Raw genomic sequence first — 6,549 nt, 5'->3', positions numbered from 1 at the left:
CTGTAAATATATGAAATTAAAAGTGTTGTTAAGAAAATGCATATACACAAGTGTATGTGTGTGTGTGTGTGTGTGTGTGTGTGTGTGTGTGTGTGTGCATATTTTATGAGGTTTATGAGGACACAAATTTGTATAATGACATTCTTACGACATAGGTATTACAATGTGAAGGTGTTTTATGAGGACACTTCCTGTGTCCCCATAATTCAAAAGGCTTAAAAACACACTAAATTGTGTATTTTCCTTTTTTATTTTTTTTTTTTATTTTTGAAAATCTAAAAATGCACAAAAAGGTTTCCTGTGAGGCCAATGGTTTTATTTAAGGGCAATAAAATATAGTTTGTTAGTACAGGATAAAACCATTAACACCTATGGAGACTTCCCGTAAACAAAAAACAAAAACAAAAACAAACGTGTGTTTTGGTGTTTGTTTTGTGGTGTGTGTGTGTGTGGTGTGTGTGTGTCCCTCATATTTCCTATGTTATGGGGACCACAGAAATAGTAATACCAGTAAATGTTGACCTATAAATCATATAGAATTAAGTTTTGTTTTTGTTTTTTATCTAAAAATGCAGGAGGTTTTGTCTGAGGTGTAGGGCTAGGATAAGATGATAGAAATGACAGTTTGTTCAAAATAAAAAAAAACATCATACAGTTAGTAAAGCATAAACATTATTAGGTCTATGGAATCAACCCATAGAACCCAGTATGTGTGTGTGTTAAAATTTTTAGATTATATATATACTGTACAACTCTTTCATGGCTTCATATACTCATAACTTGACAATTGCACATACACTGCACATACACTGTATACTGTACGCCCTCGTGGCAGATGAATATTAAGCACAAATACAAACAGCATACTTAACATCTACTGACATATATGACACACTGTTTGCAAAGAAAACACTGAACTTTACTAACCAGTAATCTGTCAACAAGTTTTTCTCGTGTTTGACTCATGCAGAAGCCTTCAGAACTGAAATTTTTGTACTTCAAAGACGGCTTCCATATGAATACACCCTTAAAGGATCCAAGAATAAGAGCAGATAGCTGAAAATAATAACAAGTATGTCATCAGATATATTCAGAAAAATAATTTGGATATATAGCTATGTTTACAAAAAGACACTTACCTACTCTGCTCACAACTCCGTCGAAGGTGAAGTTCTTCTGAGGTTCAAAGATGGGCCTCTACAGCTGTGTGAACATCACACAGGTCCATTGCTCTGTCTAGTTTAACTATAACTTGAAAAAGTGCTTGGACCAGAGAGGAAGGAGCAGTACATTAACCACCCATCAACTGTGCACAACAAACTTTACCATAAAATCATGCTGCAGTGAGACTCAACATACCTTCTCTGTGAAATAATTCACACTCATGTCCCAAGTAGGAGCCAGAACTGCAAATAAGAGATCTGTACCCATCTCTATGACCAAAGGACATCTTTTTATTTTCAAGGATAACTCACCTGGAATGGGATTTCAGTGCCTGTAGCCCACCCTGAGCCAAGCATGCAGATCTGGGAAAATGTGCAGAAGTAAAAGAGAGGAGCATAATGCACTATGGTTTTATTATAGTATTTATCATAATAGTATATCCTGCAGTTCAGAAGGGTAGAGTATCATGGGTTCGATTTTATGGGACAATGACCACAATGGTTGCACCATAAATTGCTTTGGCAAATAAATATATACTCTTTTTTTATTTGAAAGCAAAAAGAGTAAAAAATGGTCTTAACTCACAAAATGTTGCTGCATTCTGAGTGATTTAACAACTGATAAAACCTGTATAAAAAATAAAAATAACAAAAAAAAGCAATTTTAAGGATCAACAAAATCCTAAGCAAATCATTATGTAAATTATGAATAGACATCCAGCTGCATTTGTCTCTTTAATAATAACCTGATACTTACTGACTGGCGAAGAAGGTAGTAGGGATACACCGTATTCCTGCATAGAAAAATTTCAGTGGACCAAGTAATGTTAAAATGGTGCAATAGTAGAAATCTGAAAATTGAGGAGGACATGTAAATATAAACATTTGATCTGATTTCATCTCTTCAAATGTATTTATATTTGAAGCAGTTTTTGTGAATTTACAGACTCTTTACATGATGAACTTATCTTACCTGAGTTATTGCAGTGTGAGGAACAAGTACATGTTGGCGGTGCTTTAGGTAAAAAACAAAGATAAGTTAAAACATCATGTGCATGTGATTGTAAATGTGTAGTTGTTCATTAACATTGTATGTTTTGAGCAATGAAATATAATGAATCTAAAAGCACACAGGAGGTTTATAAAAGAAAGCCTTACGCGTGGCATAGTAGGGACAGATCTCCTGAACACCAGTATCCAACGGAAAAATCACAATCCACGGTCACATTTGTACTGTTTCCACTACAAAAATAATGACAAGAAATGAGACTGAAAACAATATGATTTTTAGGTTGTACCTTACAAAAATAGAAATAATTTAAGCGTGGCAACATGGTACCATCCTATTCCAGTTTAAGTCTAAACTTACCACAAAATGTTCTGTGGTTTTACACTACATACATCTTCAGTCACTTTGACTGTCTCATTGCATTTGTTATATTGTCCAGCTAAGAAATGTGTTATGTCATCTGCACACACACCTGTGCAAAACATATCCATCTCAGTCAAACACTCACATCTTTTAGAAAGACTATATGATATTAAAATAGCACAATTTGTATTTTATTGCAAAATATGTTAAACTTTCTATATCTGGTGGACATTGCTGCTTGTGAAACATTTTAATAAAAGAAACCAACAAGATATTGTTTTAAAACTCTATATAAAAACAATATCAAATATTAATACATTCTAAGCCAAAATATTCAACATATAATAATCATTATTATTAATGACTAATTTCAGAAATGAAGGATTTACTGAACCCACTCGTTCTCTATTTGTCCCACCACAACAACACTTTCCAGTGTCACTGTCAGTTTCATCATGCAGCAAACACCTGACAGGTGCACTCAGCTTCAGTAGAATATTGCATTGTGCATTCCTGTAAGAAGGCACCAGGATGATGTAAGAGAGGTTTATTTTGAAGTACAAGCACTTCATGTATTGCTTGAATATGTTTAAAAAGGATTGCAGCAACTGATACTAACTTTGTAATATTTTTTGGTTCACATGTAAACTCCATGGCCTAATAGTGAAAAATAAAAAGCACACTTATATTTTTATATTAAAAATCATATAAAAATCATATGCTCCTCTCCACAACACCCCAAAATCTACACACACCAAAAAGCACACCATTCTTCTACATATGAACTACTGCAGAAAAGACAAAAAGGCAAGTTTAATTTAATACACAGCTTTTCAAAGCACAGCAAACCTTGTCAACAGTGGATTCAACTTCTCTGATCTTGTGTGAATCAAGGGTAGGGAAATAATAGCAACCAGTGTTGGGGGAAAGTTACTTTTTACAAGTAATGCATTACAATATTAGTAGTTACTCCATAAAAAAGTAACTAATTACGCTAAGCTTAGTTACTTTTATGGAAAGTAATGGGTTACGCTACTTTTTATGCTACCTTTTAAATCTGGACAGGGCTTGCTTGTTTGTTTGTTTTTAAAATAAAAAGTTCCGCTTTTTGTTAAATATAAAAAGCCTTTTCACACCAAAAGTGAAAATGAATATGCCTCAAGTTGAAGGGAAAGTAAATTTATATCCATACAGTAGAATGCAGAAGAAGACATTTCAACACACTTCAGCAATAAAAAAAGACACACAAATGTTTGTCTAGAGTAATTTTTGCTTATTAGTATGGTTGAACTGGATCATCGAAGGTCAGAAGCAAAGACATTGGTTAATAGAATGTGATTAAATACATAAAGGATATTTGTGTTGTTTAACATTTAATTATTGCAGGTTTGTGTCATATTCTGAGTTGCATTATATTTTATTCATTTTGAGATATACTGAATCTGTATTGTTTTTTTTTTTGTGAGTGAGAAGAATTAATGAATATTCATATTTATTTTAGAACTACAGTAATGGATTTCTCTCAACATGGGGACAGGAGAGCTGTCAGTCAATAAATTGGAAATAAAAGTAACTTGCATTACTTATTTGAAAAAGTAACTCAGATATTCTCTTGTAAATTAAAAATTAATGGGCAAGTTACTTTACTAGGTACTTGAAAAAGTAATCTGATTACATCACTTCGCGCTACTTGTAATTGTAACACTGATAGCAACCGAAAACATCACTCATGATATGGTTATTATTACTGTAACTTATAAATAAAACAACAGCCATTAAGCATGAAAAACACATTCTGTTTTTGTTTGTTTTTTAAGTTGAAGAAAGCAAACTAATTGCATAATGCTCATAAATATTAATAGGTCTGAAAGTACCACAGTGTACTTCACCTGGGGAGCTCATAATAAAACACATTACTGACAGATATGCTTTTCGCTTTGTGTGACATCACAAATGGGGAGCTCTCACTGGAAACTGCACATGTGTCTAGGTTGCCTTTGAAGAACCACTCAAACTAAAAAAAACCACACACAAATTGAAGACAGCTGTGATATTACTGCATTAAAAGAATGACAGATAATTGCATTGACATTTACAAACGTCTTTATATTATAATTCTTTTACATGTCCTTCAGGTTTTAACTCTGATATAACTGACAGTAATAATACAATTCTAATTAAATTAAATATTAATAAATGCTTTCAATATCATTAACAGTAGTAATACATGTTTATGATATAGGAAATAAAATTTAATTAAATTAAACTGATTATCAGTATCACTTGCCCCAAGTAAGTATCATTCCTGAACTTACCATTGTTTTGAGATTTTGTTCACTTTGGTCTCCTACTGTTACCTCATAGGATATAGTCATCCAGTAAAACACTTAAATAACAAAAGAGTCAGTTATGCATTGTATCCATGCCGAAAGCTTTTGAGAAATGTTCTTGAAATACAAGAATGACTGAGTATTAAATAATAATGAAAAAGAGTATTAATTAAAGTGAACTGAAAGGTAAAAATTTATATGATAGGAAAAGTGTAAACTGTGGTTGAATACACACAGAGACAGATCTTTATACTGTATGTCTTACCAGATGGTGTTTGTTTAACGGTTGTCAGTAGTGAAGATTGGAATCAGTTATACTGGCGAGGAGGATGATGGTTCGGTCTGAAGATGATATCAGTAATGAATCTATTGATATGGTGCCTGACAACATACTGTAGGGATGTAAAAGGAACTGTGTGGTGCTAATGATGGTGTATTTGTGGTATTACTTACTGTTGCTGTAAATGTTGTGAAGTTTTGCATTTGTTTCAAAAAGATGTAATAGGTTTACGGTGGATGTGGAGCTTATGCAGGTTGTTTCAAAAGAAGTCATGTTTAGGAGTGGATGTGGAGCTTGTGGTTGTTTTCAAAAGTCATGCTTTTTCGGTGGATGTGAAGCTTGTGGTTGTTTCAAAAGAGGTCATGTTTTTGGTGGATGTGGAGCTTTTGCGATTTGTTTCAAAAGTCATGTTTTCGGTGGATGTGAAGCTTGTGGTTGTTTCAAAAGAGGTCATGTTTTCGGTGGATGTGGAGCTTGCGGTTGTTTCAAAAGAAGTCGTGTTTTCAGTGGTTGTGTATGGTGTGGTTTCCACAGTTTGATTATCAGTGCTATGGAATTCCATCGTAAAAGTTGTTGCTGGGATAGTTGTGCTTATGCTAGAAAATGTGGCTGTGGTTTCCACCATTGTTGTTGTATTTTGCACAGTAACGTGGCTTGTTGTTAATGGCACTGCTGATGATGAGCCACTGAGACCTTCCGGTTGTAGATGACTGCATTTGTGGGAAAATGTTATCGTGGTTGTTGAATTTGGGGGGTCCTGTAGGTGTTGTGATGTCTGAAAAACCCAACTGTTATCCCACTTATGCTTGATGTTACTACAGGAAAAAATATAGAAAAGATTAAATTACAACAAATGTATATCATTATAACATGCATGGTGTTATGATAATTGAGACACAAACATAATTTGATCGCTATCTATTCAATATCTGTGGCATTTTAAATACATAAATGAATACACAGCTTCTTGGAAACTTCATTATTTTGTTTATCAAGAATCAAATATGTGACCCTGGACCACAAAACCCGTATTAAATTAAGCTGGGGTATATTAGTAGCAAAAACCAAAAATCCATTGTATGGGTCCAAAGTACTGATTTTTCTTTTTGTACCCAAAAATCCAACGGTTATTGGTAAAGATGCATGTTCACTGAATATATTTTGTAAATTTCCTACTGCTTTAGTATATAATAAAACTTAATTTTTGGTTAGGACGATGCATTGCTAAGAACTTTCTTTACAGGATGGGAATTTAAGGAGATTTTCTCATTTTTTGTTCTCCCTCAGATTCCAGATTTCCAAATAGTTGTATCTCAACCAAATATTGCCTATCTAACAAAAACCAGCTACATCAATAGGAATCTTATTTATTCAGGCTTCCAGATGGTAAGCTAAAGTAGAAAT

General features: G+C 33.4%; 1 long non-coding RNA gene across 1 annotated transcript; it reads right to left on the bottom strand.

The window, feature by feature from the left end:
* Positions 1 to 4,475: 4,475 nt before the first annotated feature.
* Positions 4,476 to 5,161, bottom strand: LOC122144384. Its single transcript, XR_006159689.1, has 3 exons — positions 5,131 to 5,161; positions 4,851 to 4,921; positions 4,476 to 4,549 (listed from the first exon to the last, which is right to left on the bottom strand). It is a non-coding gene; the product is annotated as an uncharacterized LOC122144384 (long non-coding RNA).
* Between the last annotated feature and the right edge of the window lie 1,388 nt (positions 5,162 to 6,549).

Source organism: Cyprinus carpio, unplaced genomic scaffold, assembly GCF_018340385.1.
Source record: "Cyprinus carpio isolate SPL01 unplaced genomic scaffold, ASM1834038v1 S000006658, whole genome shotgun sequence".
In the NCBI taxonomy this organism is placed as follows: domain Eukaryota; kingdom Metazoa; phylum Chordata; class Actinopteri; order Cypriniformes; family Cyprinidae; genus Cyprinus; species Cyprinus carpio.
The sequence above is the reverse complement of the archived record's forward strand: the minus strand, read 5'-3'. Positions and strand labels throughout refer to the sequence as shown.